Consider the following 23,443-nt stretch of genomic DNA (forward strand, 5'->3'; position numbering starts at 1 on the left):
ATCCAACAGTAATGTCCATTTGTTGTAGAAATTAATTCCCCAAAGAAGAGAGCAAAGGAAAAAAATCAAACATAGCAAATTTTTCTGACATTACAAAATGAAGTGCAAGTCTATAACCTTCTCAATATGCTATCTCTGTTACAGTAAGAACTTCATTTCTGATGACAGCCAAATCCCCAAATATTAGTACCATGAAGCATTATTAGATATTGAGCCACTGAAGAAATACTGTAGCAGAATAAATAGCAATGCTGTTCTATTTCTTTGAACTTGATTTTTGAAACAAAGCATGAGTCTTTCTGTAAGCTACACAGGTGTGACAGAGAAGCAGTATGACTGAACAACAGAATAAAATGTTTCTCTATCAAATACATTAAACCACTTAATGCAGATGAATATGTACTGCTTGCCTGCTTCCCAGTAGCATTGGCTTGCAAATTATTTGCCAGAGGATGTTAAATTCTCTTTTTGGTATAGATCCAGCAAAACCACTGCCAGATCACACCTCCTGGGAAATGTGGGACTTGGCATGGAATTTGGCACAAGACTTTACAAATGTCAGCTTCCCTGTAAAAACAACAGGTCTGTTGTCATGAAAACATCAGTTTCGGGTTATTTCTTTTCTTAATATTACTAGCCAATACAAATAGAGAAGGGATGAGATGTCAGCCATGTGCAGGCATGTACTCAGAACTGGATTTTTGTAACTGAATTCCCCAGAATAGAAATATGAATTTTGGATTTTGAAATGCATGTCCAACATCTTGTTGATCAGTACATTTTGTACTTAAAAGTATCTCTGCTCTGTACTTCAGAATGCCTATCATTATGATGCATATCATTAACTGACAATTAGCAAACAGCATGAGCTAGGTATTCATGTGTAACCCAGAACTTCTGAGGTACCACACCACTTATAGAATTTCTTTACAGAAATTTGTACCAAGGTTATGGGGTTTTATTAATTAATGTTTCCCAAGAATATAAATCACTAGAGAAAAGGATGAATTTTATCAAGATTATCATGGCAATAAATTCAGTAGTCTTTGATGTTATTTTACCAGCCTGGCATGCAATGAGTTGCATTATAGTTTTACTGAACCAATACAGCTAAGCTCCTGGCACTACCAAAACTTTAAATGGTTAATTAGTAAATGATTTTAATATAGTACCTAATCTGGGGGAAAGGAGGGAATACCTGCTCCAGGAAAATGCAAGCCATCTTTTGGAAGATGGCTATTAAATTTGAGGAGCCAGAACAAACTTTTGGGCTGAATGGACTTCATAATCCATGCAGCACTTCAACAGATCTTGGTCACTTCTGTATCTATCAACCTGCCAAGACATAAACATTCAACCCTCTGAGTCACACATTATATTAGCAATCTCCTCTTGACATTGACAGCAATTATACCTGTACCTTAAAAAAAAAACACTGCTAAAGATCATAAAATTAGAATTTTCCCAAGACATCATATTTTCTAAAATTCCCTTTTTTGAAACAAATTTTATTTGAATGTATGTTTTTATGTCTAGCCTTTGTCTAGAACAGCTATCCAGGAAGAAGGACACAGAACAAACCTCAGAAGTAAGAGCTTCAGTATGGGATCGGTGTCAAAGTAGGTCAATTTTTAGGACTAACAGCCTTGACAGTGTCCCTTTAATATGTTGATCTGTTTCTGTAAAGCACATTAAGAAAAGTTTAGCGTGAAAGAGGCTACAAATGTGTTTGATATGATATGGCAATAAGTGTACATTTTGAGCATACTAAAGCTGCCAAAGTACATTTTAAACTGCTTTTCTTTACTAGCTAAGGGTCCAGTTCATTGAAAAATAAAATCCAGACTTCTGTACACTAGAAGCTGTAGAAAATCTGGTTTTCTGTAACATCTATAACTCACTGTATATATTTTCAAGGTGGAATCTACATCTTTCTTTGAGAGATTATGGATATTTTTTGTCACTTTGAACCCCTGAGAAACCTTGAGACTGTGAAGTTGTCCATACAGAGGCAGGCAAAATCGCTTGCCTTGAGACTTTAAAAGTTCTGAGTATTTTGTTTTCAAGAACACTTCTCAATCACTTCATTTATTGATTTATGTTACTTCTGATTCACTTGTTATTCACTTTTTACACATGTGAATCTACTTGATGAAAATTTGATGTTGTAATATATATGTAGATATATATATATATATGCATCATATTTTCAGATTTACGGGAATTGATGAGGAAAACACACTTGATAAGGAAGAGTGAGAACTTATATCCAAAGAGAACTCACTAGTTATTCTTGTCTGTTTTGATTAAAAGATGTTAATTCAGTGGCTAATGCATGTAGAAAATGTCATGTACAGATAGTCCAGGAGGCCATTCTTTGTAAAAAAGGGTAAAGTCTCAAACTTTATAATGAACTTAGTAAGGAAAACCCCTTAATGTTTGGCTCTATAACAGAAGCAATTGCTGATGTTTTATGTTTACATCATTCTGACTTCTTCATTGTTCTCACTGTTGCCCACTATGAAAATAAGCTTGAACTATATTCAGTAGTTTTGCTTTATTGCTTTGTTTTTAAGTACATTACTCTGTAGTTTTCACCACTTTCGTATCATTTGCAGTAAAGGATACCATCACCCCAAGCTGTGTGGCAGCATCATTTATTACATGGCCTGATGCATTTGAAAAAGCCGACTGGTTTTCAAGCACACAAACCTTTCTTCAGGCCTGCAAATGAAAGCAGCCAAAGTTTAACAAGCAACAAAGTTTAACAATACCTTTTATACACACATACAAGCCTGTAATGAACACAAAGAAATAAATGTATTTGAATAGCACTGTGTTCTAACCATTTTCTAGGAAGATATCTGGAGTTGCTTCCAAATTATTTTTAGAAGAGGAAACATTTAAGGAAAGGCATTAAAACATGTAAAGTAAAGCAAAGTAATCCACTCTTAGAAGAGGCTTAAAACTAAAATTCCATCACAAAGCAACTACTAAGGCTAAATAAAATGAAGACTGACATTCAACAAAATATCAAAGAATGAAAAGACATAAAATATACATTAATACAAAAATATATTTTCAAGGAATATACGCACAACTGTTAATTAATGGCAAATGAGGATCAAATAATTTTCTTGTGCTGAGCCACAACTACCAAAGTGTAAAACATGACTCATTGTGCAATATCAATATAAAAAAAGTCAGATCAACAAGTAGGCACTCGTTATTTTCAAGCAAATGAACTCTGAAGACTCCATCTTCCACCATAATTTACTTATACCAGCTCTGATTCATGGTAACATAGTGTTCCCTTTGAAATGGAGTGGGGGAGGGGGAGGGGGAGATTTTCCCATTTTATAGTTTTATGGTAGCATTTCATCTCTTTGTATTCAGCACAACTGGGTAGGAAGCAGACAACAATATTTTAGCTGTCAACAACAAATATTTAAGTTAATTTTTCTTCCTAAAATTATAACCATTAGAAACACATCCCTGGACTGTTTTTTTTTTCCCTGAAACATGCCTCCTACATTTGACGTTACACTTACATTGCTGTCCTGATGGAATCTAAAAAAACCCATATTTTTGAAGAAAAAAAAATTAAAAGCTAGTTCTTATGCTAGCTTCCTAACCAATCTACAGAGCAACCCTCTGAAATTCTTCTTATCTGCAGAAACAATGGTGGCTGGGCTAGTTGTCACAAATTCTTAGTTCACAATACAACATTTTACAGTTTCTTATTTACCTCTCCTTCTTTTTAAGATTCTTTTCTCTTGGAAAAGTAAGTTTTACCAAGCCTTTTTTCCTTTATATACTTTTCTTGGTTTTCCACATTTGTTTCAGATGGCATACCCACTATTTCATTGCTCCTTTCTGCAAATACAATGTATATAAAGAAACTTTTCATTTAGAATGGTCAACTGGGAATATAAATTATTAAAGAGAGTTATTTCTCTAGAATTTCTTCAGCAACATCTTAATTAGCAACAAAGGTGAAGAATGGGTAAGTCAAGATTTTGTCCTGCAGGACATCTGAAAACAGCTGCCTGATCACCTGATACTTTTTTCATATCAGACACCAGAACACAAAAATATTATTAGACAAAGTTCTTCACTACTCTGATTCAATGCAGATAAGCAGAAAAACATGTGCCTCATCCTTCAAACAAAAAAATCCTTCTGCATTTAAACAAAAATCTTTCTGTGTTGAATAGATAATATATGATAAGAAACATTTATAAGCAACAAGCCTTTAAGTTTGGGGTCTTTTTGTTAAATGTTGCCTAGATGCCTTTCACAAAATAAAACAAAACAAAACAGAACAAAATGCTCTGAAGCAAAATGATGAAGTAGTCTCTCAGCCACTGCTGGCATGTAAGAGGCAGTCCTGCAGCAGAGAGTGCAGAGAAAGAAATTACAAAGCTACAGCAACAGCCTGCTGCATGCACCTCTTCCCTACAGCTTTGCCAAAATCATCCATCAGCCCTGCCTACCCAGAGAGCCCGGCTGTGCACATGGCTGTGTCCAAGGACTGGCAAACTGCAATTACAACAGAATCAGAGGAGTGGGTAAGACAGTTTGGCTGGACACTGTGTCACAACAATACACCTGCCAAAGCTGAAACACAGCCACTGTTCCTGCAATGCTGACAGGCAGTGCTGACAGCCTTTGAGTCAACTGGGAGGAAGAAGCCACAGCCAAGTGTTGTTTCATTAGCAATGCCAAGGAGGTATCTGAAGTACCTCTACTTTCCTTTTCTTTGGTAGGAACCACATAATGAGGGAAGTAAAGTTTTGTGCAGACATAGTAAAAGAGTTACAGAGATGCAAATTGCTGAGGTATACTCAGGGAGGCTTCAGTTCATATCAGGGCAGCCTTGTTCTAGGGACCACAGACCTCATCCCCTCACACAGGAAATTCCATGTTCACACTTTGAAGATTAAGTGCAAAACAAACAAGTCTTGTTGGATAAACCCTTTGTGATGAAATCCTGTGAATTGGTGCAAAACCAGCTTTGCATCTTTAGCAGCCACAAGTGAGAATCACAAAGTGCATCTAGCCAAATATTGCCAATTAAGTGACAATCACCAGAACTTTAAAAGAACTTTTTTCTTCTGTTTCTGTAAACCATCTTATATCATTTAGTATAAAGGTAACCCGTTCAGATTATTTACAGTTAATAGCGAATAGCAGGTTGGAGCAGATTGGAGAGACTATGTACACTATGTACACATTTGCTACCTGCCAGTCCCATACAAAATATGGGAAATAAATGTAGTTTTTGTAGAATATTGCATGTTCTCCACTAAAAGCATACTGCTGAGCCTGGGCAAACAAGACAAACAATCCATTCTTAAGGGTGCAGCATTGCAGAATTTCAAGTGCAGAAAGAATGGCATCATGTGAAAAGCAAGTTTCTAAAAGGTAGTACTATCTCAGAACACAATATTTGTGCACAAAGAACTACAAATAGAAAAGAACAGGGTGGTCATGTAACAATCTTCAATGAAATTTAAAAAAAAAATCACAGTGAATGACAGCAGCAGCAAAGGAGTGGAATATTCAAGACTAAGAATGAAAGAAAGCTCTTTACCAAATTTATATGAAGACAAAGTATTTAGGATTAGACAAGATAAGAGATCAAAAAGCTGAAATTATGTTTGTTTAACTGGGTTTATGAAAGGGCATATTAAGAGGTGAGCTGCACAAACAAATTAAGTTTATGTAGTTTTGACATATCCAACAAATAGTAGTGAAAACCACAACTACAATCAGGAAACAGCAGCAGGTAACCAGCTCCAGCAAGGGTGTGGTTCAGGAGATGAGAAAGATGATACAGATTGCTTGACAAAAAGGGATTGGAAAGAGCAAAGCCTTGAAGTATTGTACCTTTTGATAATTCAGATTTCAGCCTTGTCATGGTACACTATAATCAAAATGCAGGTATCAACATGACACAGAAACAGAAAGCAAGCTTGAAGTTATTTTCATGTAAGACAGGGAGTTGCCATGTAAATTGCTGAGAACTATTTGGCCTCCAGAACTTACCTGGCCTCCTTTCACTCCAGGAGTGAACAAGACAAATCAGGCTCCCACCAGGTGTCTGGAGTCAAGGCTGCAAATATTTGGTAATTTCTTGTTTTCACAACACTCTTACTACTTGAACTCCTCTCCACCCCACCCTGGCATTCCACACTGACCCACTCTGCAGATGATGCTCTACTTATCTGAAAAATGAGATTTTTTTTCTAGGATAAAAATCAGCCTATCTCCCCAGTTACTGTTCAAAAGTATTGCTGAAGAGACCCCAGTGTGTGCAAATTCTACACTTACTCCCACTACTTCATGCACTATGGTTTTAAGAACAGCTCTGTATTGCCCTATAATAGTACAAAACATTATAGTTAAAGTTTACATATATTTTCAAGTGCAGATTGATTCAGTTGGCAATTCCTAATATTTTTTCTGATCTCAGATGAAATTATTCTAGCTGTTAAGTGATCTTTTTGCATGGTTTTACAACAATCCCTTCCAATTTATTTTTACACACATATTTAGGAGAATATTCATCTAGCTGCTTTGAGGTTCAAAATGCTAATTTTGAGTTTCATTCTTTAATTGAGATTTCCAAAAACTTATAACTGCTTAGCTTCCAGACAAAGCCAAATTAAGAATTATTTTATTGCATAATATAATATATACCATTCAGTTCAAATATTTTAATCTGAGTAACAGAAGAAGAACTAAAATAATTTTTAAAATATGTAAAAAATAATGCTGCCATTTATATAGCTGATTTAGTAAAAAACATTCTGGAATAATTTCATAGCTTTAAGTGCATGCACTTCAATTTTCTTCCATTTTGTTTATTTTGTAGGTACAATCAAGGCTCATGAATGTTAGCATTGAAGAAAAAGTCTGTCCTTACAGTATTTTTATAGGCTAACAGTAATTTAAGGATTGCAAGTAGCTAAGTTTATGGTCTTGCTTTAATTTATTCTTTTAATTACAATCAACACAATCTCAGTCTGAAGTATAAAACCTAAACTAAGACTTGAAAAAGCTGCAGATGGTAAGGACAGAAAAGAAAAGGATAAAACAAAGATTTTCATTATTCTTTTCACCAAAATCTAATTATTGAAATGGTTTGGGGTTTTATCTGGCCCATCTCTTTTCTCCAGATGTGAATTCTTCTATTTCAAAGATACTTTTTCAATTTGTGTTGTAGGAAAACAAAAGCAGTTGAGTTTTCTCCTATGTAGTGTTTTTGGTATTTTCATTTCAAGGAAGAGATCAAGTGGTCTAACTTTTAACTTATGCCTAAATCAAGATTCTTCATCCCCAAAAATTCAATATATTCTCAGTCTGAATTTTGCTTATAAGAGGCACAAAAGACCCAGCTTGGTCTGACAAAAATTAGAAGCGCAAAGCACAAATTGAAACAAACAAACAAAAGCAGGGTTACAAAGTTATCCTATAAGATTGTAAGGGATAGCACCTGTAACCTACTAATGTTTATGATATTTTCAGTCATCTAACAGCTCACCCTCTGTTTTGTTTTGGTTTTCTTTCCTGTTGAACACAACATATAATTGGCCAGAATTGTGTCTGGACCAATTTTATGATGCCTTTAAATTTTGCAACCATTTTTCTTTTTCTACATTTGGTATGTAATAAAAATTTTGTCCATCTGTCCCACAGTTCAACATAACAATGATTCAGGATTGCTACAGAAAACACTTTTATAAGCTGAGATCATGGAGATGTCTGCAACACTACTGTCTCTGTTATCATTAAGCCATTAATTATTAAAAATGCCCTGAAAACTATAACCCTGCTTTGAGCTTCTGGATATTTTATTAATACTTTCAGCAGAAATTAGACAATTATCTTTATTACTTTAATATCAGAATTTGCAACTGATATTTTCTAATAAAAGCACATATTTTAGCTTTGGAGAAAGGAGGCTAGAGGCAGGGGTGAAGGGAGATACAATGATAAGCGTTTACTGCATTCCTTCCATAAGACAAGACATCAAATTTCTTATAAATTAGCAGCACTTCATATGAAAATGAAAAAGACACAAATAAATAAAACCGAGAATCAAAAAACTGTTTCTTTCCGCTTCGCACATGATACACGAGTTACCTATCAGCAGCATGAAATATCTGATGTTTTAAGATCTCTGATTTATTTTATATTTATGTAAAGAGATTTCAACTTTCCCCTTGGAAATGGTTTACTCTTTTAAAAATTAAATACAATTTAAAATAATTTTGTTTCACAATAGCCTCTGGGGGTTAAAATTAATCCTGGAACTGCAGAAGCAGGTGGAAACAGGTATGGAAGAACTATTAATTATCAGTGATACAGTTTCACTGCTCAAGAGAACTGCAAGAAATCACACTAAAAGTTCTAGAGGAGAGTTGTAGGATTTTTTTCTCTTCTGATATTTGTTTGACTCTTAATTATTTTGATTATTTTTTTCTTCTCAGATCTCCTACAGTTGTTTGCTACAGGACCAAGATCACTAAATAGTAAATTATTTTTTCATCAGCCATATGGTCACCTCAGAGATTTATGAATCTAGTTTAGGCCCCTTGTGTGCCAGTAAGAGTTTACTGGTAATGTCAAGAACTCCACTCTGAACAGAAGTGGACACGTAGCAGAGGAAATCTAAATCTGAGGTGACGCGGTGCCACAGACAGTTTGTGTATGGATCCCATCTCAGGTGCTCAAATTCTGCCCTGGGTCATATATATGAGGTCTGACATATCATGGAAAAATGGAAATTCACTACTTGGCTGATGTAAGGAAAGGAGGGAACTTCGAAATCATATTAAAATTTACATCAATGTAAAATGGTGAGCAGAAAAAAAAAAGCCTTTCCCATAGGTAAGCTTCCATGTCTTGGTATAAAGAAGTTAATCATATAACACTACCTGTGAAAAGGGGAATTGACTTCAACAGTCTTTGAGGTGGCAAAGTTGAAATCAGAGCTCACCAATTTTCAGCATCTTGGGACTAATCACAAAAACTTTCCTCTAAAATCAGGACCCAGCTATGACAAACTATACTGCAGGCGAGTTTGAGATCAAAAGGTTGGGTGATTACTTGAAATCACTAAGCTAGAAATTAACTCTGAAAGGTTGGATTTCTGTCTGAATCTGACATGGAAGGAAGTGGTTAGGAATGACCTCTGGAAAAAAAAAATCTCATCACTACCTTTTCTCTATCTGATCAGGTTTGCAAATAAGGATGTAGAGTTTATATAAACCTGTTCATTTTGAAAAATTCACCACTTATGTTGCTCTCTATTAGAAGCCAGAGGACAAACAATTTTTAGACTGCTCATGATTGCTCTCACTGATTCTCGGCTAGACTGAAAATATGAAGTAAACATATGAAATAAGGTTTTGTTCTACTAAAGTCAATAAGAAAATAGGCTTTAGTTTATTCCAAGTGGTTCATAAATGTGCAAAAAGATGTCTCTAAAAAAACCATAAAACAAAGAGAAACAAACAAGCAAAGAAAAAACTTTAAATGTCACCATTTCTCCATTTTATTTCACTGAGACACTGGGAAAAGTGTACACTTCTTTTTTTTAAATTTTAGAAATTCAGGAAATAATTAGTATAAAAACCACTTTCGCATTTTAGATAGCATTCATAAGTTTAAATGAAATACCCATTACACTCAATTAATGACACCCCACAAAGAAATGTATCAGGCAAGACAGTAATGTCAAAATTAAAACTGATGAGAATTTTCAGTTGTACAATTTAGAGCACTAAGTACGAGAAAGAGACCTTTTCTAAATTTTTTGTACAAGCTCACAATCTTCCTGAAATGTTTATCAAACAGATTACCAAATTTGGGGAGTGGAATTACTATATTCATGTCATTAATACGATCACTAGTAATATAGAAATAGCAATAGTATAGTCTCTACTAGTAGTACAGAGCAATTAAAGTTTATCTCAGTAGGATTATCATGGCCAAGTGAAGTCATAAGGTTTTTCATTTTCAGCTGTGGCTGACCACAGATTGACTTTTACAAGGTCTACTTGTCATCCCATATCACACTTAAAAAAATAAATAAATGAATGAAACCAGAAGTAGGTTTCTATCTCCTTTTCAAAACTTTGAAAGCAAAAATATATTCATGCTATGTGTATGCTGACAGCTGAAACATCAACAGTCAAGAAACAGTAAACAAAGGAAAAGCAGAATATCTTCAGTTAAGTTTCAGTTAGCTCTAGAGCTGCGGTCATCTAAATGTACTGTCAAAATTAGGAGAGAGACCCTATTTCAAAAAGCAGGCAAACAAAGAGAAATCCCAAAATGACAAGGCCATAGGTGAAACTCAAGGTGCTTTTTACATGAAGTTCAGAAATGCTCCACTGAAGTGCGCTGATCTGGCAGCTGACTTCATTGTTCATGCATATGAACCATCACCCTGGTGAAAGGCTCTTATAATTGCATATGCTAATTCAGTTAGTTGGGCACCAAGTTTCAGTCAGAACACTGTCAAGCTGGAAAGAGCAATCTGCAACACTTTTTCCATTCCTGAAGGAGCATACCTGAAAAGGGTAAAGTCCTTTGTCTCTACATACACTGGAAATTATAATCAAGACATCGTCAGTCTTTCTTACATCATAACAGCCTTAGAAGATGTATTTTAAGAGTGCAACTTACAACAATCTGCTGCTTGCTTTTTACTAACCATTTTGTGATTGCATCTCCCATGGCCTGTATGTGAATCTCCAACCTAAGCCAAATTACTGTGAATCCATGATCACATGTGATTCCACCTCTCACATCCTCTGTTCAGGACTTTCTTGTTACAGAGGAGTGCTATCTGTGTATGCTGAAAATAAGTATGTGCAAGAGAACTTGTCTGACCTAACTTCATCTGAATTTTTGGCATCTAGTTGGAGACAGTGCTCTACATTCTCTTACATGACAGTGGTAGATTTCCCCCAGGTCTCTTTGATCCTTCCCTGAAACAAATCACATTCTATCTCCTGATTACAGAAGGAGCTTAATGAACTTAAAGTTAACACAGGAATCTAAAGTGTGTTAGATAAGTCCCACCTATGCATGGTTTAGTTTTCTTATTTAAATGCTGGGTCTTATTCAGTTTCCCAAGGCTGTTGCACAGTAGATTTGATATCCTGAGCATGATGCTCCAGGGCTTCTAAGTCAAATTCTTTGAGGAGAGAAGAAAGAGGAACAGAAGTACTTCCTTCATTCACACCATAGATACAAATAAAAACAAGGGCAGATGATCTTATCATTTTAACAAGTGAGAACAAACCTCAACTGTGCTAGAGCAACTAAAAAGAAACCCCAATCTTTCCTTTTGATACAGAAATAAGCTGTAGGCAAGTTGAAATTTTTGAGATTGTTCTCACTGACAAAAAGCTTTTCAAGATCTATAAAATGCTCCAATGAGGTAGAGGCTGATCAGACAATGCCTACTCCAGATCTCTGAAAGGGGAACATAAAATCTAACCTCAAACAAGATGCATCTGTGTCACACTTGTGTAATACCAGCTCTCACAAAACAGAATGAAAACAAAGCCTTGCTTTGCTTTCTTTCTGGATGTTATGGTTGTTGCCTCTCTTGCTTTCCTCCTCTTCCATATTGAAGAATCTGCACTGTATTTAGTATGTAAGTAGACTGTAAATTTCCTATTTGTTAATTTAAATTTAGTATTCAATTACAATTAAAAAGAAATCCAAAAGAAATATTACAAACTTACAGCAAAAGACATTTTAATGACTTTTTAGCAATCAATCATTAATTGAAATTCATCCTGGAATTCAAAGGATGAAGACAGGTAGATGGAACTATGTCACCCATGGATCCAAGAGCAATTCTCAAACTGTTTTCTTTTCCTCTTTATTTAACCAGAGAAGTTATATTAGAAAAAAGGAAAAAAAAAAAGATTTGTAGTAAGTAGACCATAAAATTTACCCTCTTTTAATGAACATGAAAACTGCACAATGAAAAGCAATCACATATAAATATATTCAGGGGCAATGGAATGCTATAAAATGTTGTATTTCAGTGCACTAGGTGGTAACAAATGCAACATTGCTATAAAGGTGTCTTTTTGCTACAGAAAGATTACCAATAACTTTCAAGCCTTATATCTACCCTCCTGAGATCTGAGAAAATAAACTAGACTACTCTTGGTTCCTATTGCTTTACTATATCACTTTCTACTGAGTTAACAACAGTAAGTTTATCTTTGCAGTTCTCTTTCCATTTAAAATTATAAGGTCTGAGTTACCCATAGTTTTGAAAAATTAATTACCTTACATCCTCAGACATCCAGAAACATTTGCACAACTCATCAGCTCAAATGCTCCAATGCTAAAATCCTAAAAAAACCTGTGCCTTCATTACTTGCTTATTCCCAAGCAAGGATGAGAAATGACAAGCCAGGATATTATATGTAAAGGCAGATCTACAAGCAATGGTCACCCAAGTAAGGGTTGGATAGATGCGTGTTCGGTCTATTTTTTCACAAAAATCAAGGAAGAAATACAATTTCATAAACAAATAAGTTAGTCATCAAACAATGTTGGAAGCAATTTCTGGAAAAGCAATTCCTCTCTTCTTTGGGGCTTCACTTAAGCTCCAATTTTTCATTACCAATTCTTAAAAATAGGGGTGCAAATTTCTAATGGGAAAGCTGAGTATCCATCTAGAGCATGCCAGGATTCATGCCAAAAACAAATGCATAAAAAAACCACAACTGACAGAGCGTGAGCTGTTGCACATTCCTCTCAGTTTTATTTCATCTAATGCTGCATATTGTTCAACTTTGGCTAGGTTACTTTAGGATGGGAAGAGAGAGGGGAGAAAAATAAAGTATCTTCCATGGTTTCAAAGCTGGCTCCATCCCTCTTCCCTCCCTGATTTCTCTGAATCTACCTTGCCCTCTTGGAAGATATAATTCTCTAATTTATCCACTTAAAATAGAATACTGCACAACACGTGCTTGTCTCCCTCCTTTGCTTGTGCTCTGACCTGACTGGATGCAAGAAGTCAGATGCAGAAGTTGGGGATCCATTAGCAGAGCTCTGAGCCTCATTTTGTAAGTCCCATGAGAAACTAGACTCCTGGCTTATGTCCACCTGGGCAGATGCTTCAGCTCCACCTCAGTCTACAATATCCTGTGCATCAGCTGCTCTTGGACAACCTGTTAAGCTGATATTGGCACCTATGATACGTCTGTTGAGAAATCCATGATCAGATCAATCATCTTACTGTTTAGCAATGCTTTGACATATGAAAAAAAATTTATAAAATATTTGAAAGTGACCTACTGTAACTCAAGCCTTTCTATTTTCACAGTGGCCAGAGCAAGCTACTCCAGGTGACTCAGACCCCATTCCTCCACAAAACTTTCCCCATCATAAACTGCTGCAGCCTCAGCGGTCATTAGAAATTAAAGTCTAAGATTTAACCTCAGAAATAAGTCTCTTCCTGGACTAGAGCAGAGCTGGCAGTTCAGTCAACTAGTTAATGTCATCGAAGAGCAGCCCAGCTTAAACAACTGTTTCCCTCTAAGCAAAACAGTTGTTTCCTCAGTTGGTGTCTCTGCTGATGCCAGTGGATAGAGGTAAAGACTAAAGGTAAAGACTAAAATGCCTTCCTGAGCTATTAGCAGACAATGTGCCTGACAGGAAACATGGTCATCTTTCCTTCCCTTTCATTTTTATCTTCCTGACAAACCTTCCTCTTGAAAGGAAATCAGTGTTTGCACACACCAGCTGAACCACACAGAACAGGTGCTGTGATGCAGCTCTGTCACAGCACCATTTGGAGCCAAAAGCTGGAGCTGCCTCATGTCTCAGCACTGATTGCCTCATTTCCCACCTAGGGTTTAGGGGAGTCAATACCTAAAACATGGCTCTGAGCCCACCTGCCAATGTCATGATTAACATTACTCATAGAAATACATTTTAGTGAAAGAATTGCCCTGCTCTATCCAATAACTAACTTCACATGTAAATTGTCTTTATGGCCTAAGCTCTTAACCAGTCAATTATGTTCAAGTATTTCAATGCTCCTGAGGAGCATTAGCTGGTCTGGTGGCTTCAGCCACCATCCAAACTGACAGCAAAGTTGTTATGGAACGACAAGAAAGACAGAACAAGCTCACTAAGGTAACACTGTAAGCACTTCAGCTACACATCAAAGCAACCATCTGATATCTCAAATTAATACTGGATTTCCATATCCATTAAATTTCACCAGGTGCTGCTTCATGAAAGAGATTTTACTCTGGTGGGGGAAGGAATGCCTACAACTTGCTAAGTCTTCTCATGAGAATACTCTCTCCCAAAGGTGAGACATTGCAAAACAACAGAAAAGACACACTAGTCCATTATCAGCTATGATCAGCCCACTGTGCGCTGCTGATCCAGCTTGAAGCCAACAGCAACAGTGCTTTGCCCATTACTGAGGCCTGGACAGGATGACTCATTAGGGGTGGGGTTATCACAGAATAATCACACCCTTGGGTATTGGGTACACAACCACATCTCAAGTCTTGTAACACCCCAGAGGTGTGATTATCTGCTGTCATGCTTTAATTCTTAATTAAAACAAGAGCTGCAGCTCAGATAAGATCTGTGAGAGGATTATGGTCATTCTTGGTTAGACAAGGGGGAACATGTATCTTTGGAATTAAAATTCAGGTGCTTGGTTGAACTCTGTAATGATGAGTGGTGCTTGAATCCACCTCATCTTAGTTTTCCTTTTAATATGATTTAACCAGGAGGGAGCACACCCAAAAAGCTGCAACTTCCAGGAACCAAACACTGAATAACACAGTAAAGTGCACAGTGTTGCCATCATTTAAACATTTTTGCACTTTAATCACTTCTTAGCATTTTAGCTTAAATAAAACTCAAAGTGTGCTTCTAATGATGCTAGAAGACTAATTCTTGTTACTTAGCAGTAGTACAAGTCACAGCAGCCATAAAAATACTGGAGGAATGTTTTGATGAAGTGCATACTAAACTACTCAACTTACACATATAAAGATGGATATACAGCCTGGGGAAAAAATGAATATAAAACACTTCTGTGATTTTTTTAAAAAATCTTATTTTTAACAAATATTAACCCAACTTAAGCTCTCTTTTAAAGGTTACATTTGCATTTACAAAGAACTTTCAAGCAATTTAACTACAATGAATTTTAACAAGGCGCTTCCTGTTCTGACTGCTTGCGTATTTTTAAATTTTATGAGACTCTTCTGGCAGAGTTTTGTAGCCGTTAAGATGAAAGCCTGGATGCATGCATACTTGAAAAGTGGAGGAGGAGGAAAAAGAAGAATAAAAAGAAGAAAGGAAAATAATCAATTTGGTATCAAATTTATTCCAAAGCCGAAAAGTGCATTTTTTTCTGATTGTGAAAGAAGACATGCAGGGAGGTCGAAGGTCAAGCAAAGAGGAGACAGTATTGTGTAGGAACTGTCACGCATCACCACCTATTTTGACATGCACAGGGCCGTTTGTTGTCTGTCGAACATGCAAATTAAGTGCCTGCTGTCATAGCTAGCCGATATCTGAAAGTGGAAAATGAGACCACCTGTAACCAGTGAATGGAGTGATGGACAAGCATTCAGAGCTCGTCATTTCCAACGCCATTCACACCACCTCCGAATTGCATATGACATGTAAAAATCTTTTCTTAATATTCACAACCGGGAAGTTTGGGGAATTATGGAGGCTTCAACTGCTGCATCTAATGGGTTCTCCAAGCAGACAGCTGTGACTGTGAGCTGGCTTGATAATTAGGTGTCCAGGAAGATTTTATGCTATGAATCAGTTAAAAGGGAGAAAAGAAAAAGAAAATAATGGCAAGCAAAACTCGCTGGAATGGAAATTATATTAACCCTTGCATGTCTTCCTCAGCACTTGGCTTTTACAATTCCCGTGAAGCAAGATTTGCAGAAACCAGACACATAATAATTTGTCTTCTGTCTCTGAGCAGCACTGTCCTCCTACTCAGAAAAATTGCACTCCAATTCTGTTTGATGCTTTGTTTTCCTGAAGAGAACTTAGAAGCATAAAATCTAAATATGCCAATCCCTCTTCTATTTGAAAGCAAAGGCAATACTTTATTTGAATTTCTAGTGAATTTGTTGCATAGGATTTTAAGAAATAGATTCATTGTGCTAAAGTCATGTCCTGTCATGTGCCTGTCCATAAAAAAATCAAACAGTTTAGCTAGCTCGTCTGTAATCCTTTGCATGCTATCCCTACTTTTGTATGCATATCTGTCTTTGTGCATAGGATGCCATAAACACTGCAGGCAGTGTAACGCCAAGAAAAGATGTGATCTTCCTGATTCTCACTTCTGCTTGATAAATAAATAAAGCTGCTCCAAAACACTTAGGATAGGAGAGTTTAGATGTGCCCAGCTGCATGATAAGCTCACAAAACCTGTTATTTTATTCAAGGCCTAACTAATTAATGCTAGTGTTCATTCCTAAATAAAAAATTAAGCTCTTCAGGTTTTCAACTTCTGTGCCACATTCTGAAAGCCATTCTGGCTGTGTTTCCAGACATAAAGAACACATGCATATAAGGTACAGTCAGAATTCAGGAGGGTTATTCAACACAAAACCAGAATTTAGCTACAGAACATTATCCACCAGTACTTCCCAATATATCTAGAGTATCTGGGGAGGCTGTCTGAAGCCCTGCAAAGATTGTAGTCCTGCTCTATACTCCTCACAAGTGAAGCCAAGCACTCAGAACAGAAGCAGGCAAGTTACTAGTATATTAAACTATCTTTTATGAGTCAGGCAACAGAAAACCTGCATTTAAATTGGGTTAATTTTTAAAAAGCTTTTTTATTTCTATTGTGCCAAATTGTAAAATACAGTAGCTGTTCCAACATTGCCCACAACCTGCTCTCACTGCTGGTCTGGTTTACGTCTCCAGTGATTCTATTTTCTTTCCTGTGGAAGTGAGAGTTTAGAAAAGCTGAAAAAATACCTGCTGACCCCTCTGACTGGAGAGGAGAGGGAATATTACAAAATGGAGGAATGAAAAGAACTAGTGAATAGATACCCAGGGGAAAAGGAGCAGAAGAGACACTTATTTTAGACCTGCAAGTTTTCTTAGAAGCACTCCTTCTCTTAAGCTTCCATATCCTCTATGAAGGAATAGAAAGCTATAAGAATCCCAAGGACTCCCATTTTCCAGACCCAAGCCAGCAGGCCCCATTTGATTATTTACATCTTTAAGACTGCTGGGAATGGACATTCAGGAGAGCCTGAATCAGGCACCATTCAGCCAGTACTACACTGCTGGGCACAGCTGAGAAGCATGTAAAGGCATACCTAAACAAAACACCAAAATATTATCACTCTCTTCTTCTGTTTCTCCCACATGTTAGTTCTCTGCCGGGCAGAAAGAAATGAAAAAGGAAAGAAAATGGCCACACTGTCTGTTTTGTCCTTGCATACTTTCCTCAGAGTCAGCTTGTTTCTCTGTGCTTGAAATCAAGATCCACACAGTACATGAAGACAGAAGCACAACAATGGCATCTTACTAATCATGTTCTAATCTAAAGACAAAAGAAAATCTAAATCACTGACAGTTAAAACCATCCAGTGTGTGCATTTCACAGAATAAACTGTTTGGCCACTACATTGGATTAAAAATTCCTTCTTCAGAACACCTTCCAATTACTATCCATGTACAACACACCCACGTGCCCCAGCAGTGCCTTTGCAACTGCTAGACTGTCAGTGTGAACAGGATTGAAAATATCCCTTGTCTTTGAACATATTGCAGCCTTTTATTTTTTTTTTACTCTATATAAAATGGATAATATTCTTCTATATAGAAGAATAGCTCACTGAGCTTCTAACAGGTCCCTGAGCTAGTCCCCTCCTGCAACATCTGTGCTGACACAAGCAGGAAGGAAGCATGCTGCTATGCAAAACCTATACCCTGTAGCTTCAAGCAGGACTTAAACTGGCATTGTTGATGAAGGACTTTGTAGCTGGGACCTACAACCAGGGCCACAGGGTTTATCTGTCTGCTGGGTAGCTAGTTTGGAGTTTGAGATCTTGGAGGTTCCACACCTCAGACTGGCCCTAGGCTGTCAGTTCACCTCCAGCAGCATGGCTTTACCAGAGCCCTGGTATATGACTGCTTCTGAGGGATAGTCACCAGTGACACCAATTTTATTTATGCATATTTTATTTTTATTTTGTTGATGTGATAGGATTTAAAACAAGCTTTGTTTTCTACATATGGGCTATTAAAATGTGACTATCACCTTCAACATCTGGCAATGTATTTCTCAAGATGGCTTGCTCCAAATTTCAAGGCCTAATAATTTTCAGAGGTCAAAAATAGGCTGTCAGGTAATATGAGGTTGTTACATCCATTACACAGAAAGTTAGGGAGGGATCAAGGTCATCAGAAAGCTCTTATGAAGGGTGAGGAGAAAAATGGCCATCATGCCTTCAGTACAAACAAAGGAAAGACTTGCTCGTCACAGTTGTACCACATTGCCATGAGACTACCAAGTTAAATTCAGGCTAGGTATTTCCTAAATTTTATTTTCCCTGAAAATGTTTTAAGCAGGTCACAAGGTGGTACTAAAGGCTGTCCCAGCACAGGTCTGAGTAGCAGAGACATGGGGGAGGTTAAAGGGAATCCTGTTTTCTAGCACATTACCAGGAACCTGAAACAATCATGTTTGAAATGTCTCCTTGCAGTACTTTAGGCCATGTGTTGCCACTCTCTCCTTGCAGTAAGCAACATGCCAAGCAGAACACTTGATTTGCCTGTCATCACAGGTAACAATGGCAGAGTATTTGTGGAAGAGAAATCTCATGACCAAAATTTTGTCATTTATCACACAAATCACACAAGGAGTGTGATTTACCCATTCTGGTAAATCACACTCTTTGAAGCAGATCCAGGAAAACAGTCCATGGGGTAAGCTGTTAACACTGTCAACCTTTTTGTGACTTAGACACACCCAGGGTGATGTAAGCCACCAAAAACTCATCGCTTCTGAAAATTCATCTACTATTTGCATTCCTTCAAAAAGTATTTTGACACCTAATCTGAAATTTGGGTTTCTGCAAATCTTCTAGAAGAGGTTTTATTTGTTTTTCCTAATCATTTTCATGAGCCTACCTTGAACAGTAATCTTGTTGGCAGCAACACAATCTAAGAAGTTCTCTTTATTCTGGAGAGACTTATATGTTGGGCAGACAAATAAGGCCCCTCACTTCTGTATGATATTTTTTAAATAGAAATCTGCTTATTCTATAAAAAGAATCTGTCACCAAGAAGCTGTGTGACTGAAAAGTCACAGTAGCTGAAAACTGAACTTTATTGAACAAGGTTCAGCTTTAAATAAATCAAGCCAGTAGTTCTTTCTATGTGAATTTGCCCAAATATATGACCCATATACTATTCAAACATGAGTACATTTACCCTTAATACTAAAAGCTGAGTGTGACTTTAAAATGATGTAGGTACACTGAATTTTCCCTCTTCACAAAACCAATTTTCACTCTAATTCAGTAAATAAAACAATAAAAAATTTCAGAAGATTTCTAGTAAAATTTTCAAGGTACATTAACTGCATATTATATTGTTATCAACATATGCTTAACCATTTTCTGTATTATGGAAAATTACCTGAACAGGAAGAATACTTTGCTTGCTCTGGTATACACAGTAATTAAAATATTCAGTTAGGCTTAATATTTAAAAGCAGCACCAGAAAATTTTATCCCTGTATTAATATGCACATGGTACTTTTCCTGATTATATTCTTCAGTTTCCAAGTTAATATTCTGAAGCTTTCTACCAAAAGAATTTGCAACAATAGATTGTGATGTTAATAAGGAAAAAGAAAAGTATAAACATGCCTTTCCACTCTCTTTCTAGGTAAGCTTCATTTTCCATATACTTTTTTAATTTATGGTTTTATAAGTATTTTTCCATGTGACTTTATCCAGCTATTTTAGAAATACCCTCTTACCCTAACCTCTCGGTACAGATTTCTGAAATACATACAAGGGCAAGTTAGAAGAAAACACTGCATGACTCTAAAACATGCTCTTAGAGGAAGAAAACAGCAACAAACTAAACAGCACACAACAAAACAAGTGAGCACTACGCATTGTGATGAAGTCCTCAAACTGGAGTTTTATGATGGCAGCTTAAAGTTTCTTACATGCCCTTGTGTTGCAGCTCAGAATAAGCCAAGGACAGCTGCACCAATTCTCCACAATTAGTCAAGGTCAGACAGTGGAAAGGGAGGACACTCACTATTTGTCAAGAGAACAATGGCAGGAGGCTCAGCCTTTCTCCACCAGGGATGACTGTTCGCTACACACATTCAATCCATGGCAAAATTATGCCTAGCCCTTTTTCTGTAGAGTAGAGAGGGGCAACCTTTCCAGACAATCGAAGTGTAAGAGCTAACAAGGCAGAGCAACAGCACAAAAGCAAGCTTGTTTTAAGTACTGAAAGCATATGTTCTTGACACAAATTAATGTTTTGACACTTGCGGAGACAAAGGTATTAATTTCTACAAGCTTTGAGCAAAAAATACTAAACCCACAAAAATCTGTTCCCTCACACTATTACTGGGGTTGCACATTTAAAAAAAAAAAAAAAAAAAAGCATTCTGACAAGTTACCAGCAATTATTTTCCTTACTCTGAGAGGTTCTGTGTGTCTTGGGTTTTTTGACATGTCTTTTTCATAAACCTAAAAACACATTCAGAAAAAGTTTAATTTTGGGCAAAGACACTTCCCTCAACATTGGTAGGCAACCAGAGATGGAAAACAAGAAAAACAATTCAAAATATCTGCCATTAGCAGAAGGAGCAAAAAAAGAAAAAAACCCCACATTTTTAACAATGAGATTTTGTTTCTCTGTTTAATTAGGTGCACTCAGAGCTGTATTTTGAGTTTTCTTATGACACAGCACAAATACAGAAAAGATAAAAAGTAGTTATAAATAATGGATACAAAGGAGTAGCTTTGATACAGAAACCTAACAGTACTGCACTGGAATAAATAGATTTAATTGTGTAAATTCTGTCACTTGTATGGACAAGTGTGAGGATGCAGCATAGGCTGAAATTATCATGTGAAACTTTATGAAGACCACCTTTTTTAACAGCACACTATACATTTAGATGTATTAAAATTATTCATATTCACTGCAAGCAGCATTTAAGAAAGGTTATGGCAGTTCTGAAAGCTAACATATTTTAAGGTTTTTATCACATTTGCATTCATCAAAGCCAAACAATTTTTAGACACTTAAGGCGAGAATTCTTACAATTAAGAAGTTTGAAAGCATTACTTAAAGTGCATGTAATTTAAAAACATCAAAGAGCAAACATGCTGTTTCTGGATACCACCTGAAAACTAGATCACATTAGCTTTAGAAGAAAGGAATTTCTCCTTCAGGTAGTTTCTGCAGCTACTAAGGTGCAGAAGACACACCTGTAGTTGCACACTGCCATAAAAGAGGGAAAGATGGAAATCTATGAACATTTCTATCAAATCCTTCCTCCTCAATCAGAGGAATTAGGTCAGTCCCATCCATACTGACTTCTTTCTTTGTCGCTGTCCTGCAGTCACATCAGAATGTTGGAAAACATCTTTTTTTTTTAATGTTCACCATCTATTTGGTGGATTTTTTACTTCAAAAAACTTTTCCCCTGTGATTAGAAGCAGCATCAGCCCTGCAGTTAAGGAACCATCTGCCCCAGCAGAAAAACTGATTCTGGAAAGTTTCAATAAGGGAAGGAAATGGGAAAGATTTTACCTTAACTTCACGTTCCAAATATCCTACTTTCATAATAAATCTCTACTGAATCATGTCTGAAAAACAGGTTTTTAGTATATTAATTTTAGAACATCCCTTTTCACCTGGCGCAATTTAGAGAAATACTTTAAATTAGCATAAATTTAGTTCTTTGTATATGTAAGACTGAGATTTCACTGCAGGAACAGTGCCTCTTAATTGAGACAAGAAATTGGTGCACTACCTTCTAATTCTAAATCCTTAATGGCACTTGGCTATTGCATTGTTTACAAAGCAAGGCATCCTTGACTGGTTTCTTTATCACATTTCCGATGTCAACTGAATAAATTAGAACAGGAAAACGTCAGAGTACAATATACCTTTTCAAGCCATTTGGCTTAGTGAAGCAGGATAGATTCAGGCAAAAATACCTCTTTTCCAGTCTGGTGGCTTTCCAGGAAGTTTCTTCATGTTTAGCAGTCCCTTCCCATCCTCTCTTTCTTTAGAAAGCAGCCCTGGGAGGCAAATGACATTAGTAAATGGAAGTAACCACTTAGGTCACTTTCAAGCTGCTTGCCATACACCTTCTCTACTGATATGTACAGGCACTACTTCCTGTGATAAGAATTTATACCTGAAATTTGTCCTTTCCCCTGATCCAAAGCAGAAGCTCTTCGCCATCCTGCCCTCAGTGGCTCTCATCCATTTGCTAGAAGGTGAGGACAGGCCCCACGTGTGAAAACGGTGCTGATCAATGGAAAATAGACAATGTCATATAACACTGAGCAAGGAAATGATTAGAAAAAGGAAGAAATAATTTGTTAAGTTATTCCACTCTTTTCACTAAATCTATCATAAATCAAATAGACCAAAAACCCCACTTGGGAATTATTGGATCTGAGAAAGAACTTATTCAAATGAATTCATCTAGCTAAGGGCAACTGTTATTTAACTGCATATTTTGAATTTTTCAGTATGAAAAACTAGATATTTCTATTCCACACTGACTTTTCACATATTTGGATGGCTGAATTTTGAAACCTCAGAGCACATTAGGAAATAATATTTTGTGGCATTATTGAGAGGATTTTTTTCCCAAATGTGTCTACTGCCATATCTGGTATCAGTACCTGACTGGTTTGCAAATTTTTTTGCACATAGTCCAAAAATGGATAAGTATTGCTTGAAATTTTTATCAGGTATAAACTAGGAAAGTGACAGCATTTTACATAAAAGGAAAGGAAGAATAAAAAAATCTATATGAATGCTGAATAGCAAGTAGCTTAGAAGATATTTTTATATTATTTTAAAGCCACTATGTCACCTTCTCTCCAAAGATGATTAAAATTCAACTAGATGTTTCAAATTTAAGCAAAATCTTTTAATCTTGTTCTTTCTGAACACTGTGGCCTTTAGAACATGACAAAAATATCTATTCAAATACACATGTTCCTCAGAAAGAGTTAATAAATGCTTTTTACATTATTGCAGACTGTCTAAAATTCCTTGGTTCATAGCATAATTTAACCATATACATGTATTCTGCTTAAAACTAGGTCTAAATTTTATGGATGTACAGTTTATCCACCTAGTAAATAAG

At 36.4% G+C, this 23,443-nt stretch overlaps 1 long non-coding RNA gene across 1 annotated transcript; it reads right to left on the reverse strand.

The window, feature by feature from the left end:
• Positions 1–1,386: 1,386 nt before the first annotated feature.
• LOC143695906 (uncharacterized) lies at positions 1,387–22,657 on the reverse strand. The gene is made up of 5 exons (XR_013185358.1): positions 22,478–22,657; positions 22,224–22,358; positions 3,749–3,876; positions 2,629–2,724; positions 1,387–1,679 (listed from the first exon to the last, which is right to left on the reverse strand). It is a non-coding gene; the product is annotated as an uncharacterized LOC143695906 (long non-coding RNA).
• Positions 22,658–23,443: the final 786 nt, after the last annotated feature.

The sequence above is a fragment of the Agelaius phoeniceus genome, chromosome 1 (genome assembly GCF_051311805.1).
Source record: "Agelaius phoeniceus isolate bAgePho1 chromosome 1, bAgePho1.hap1, whole genome shotgun sequence".
Taxonomy (NCBI): domain Eukaryota; kingdom Metazoa; phylum Chordata; class Aves; order Passeriformes; family Icteridae; genus Agelaius; species Agelaius phoeniceus.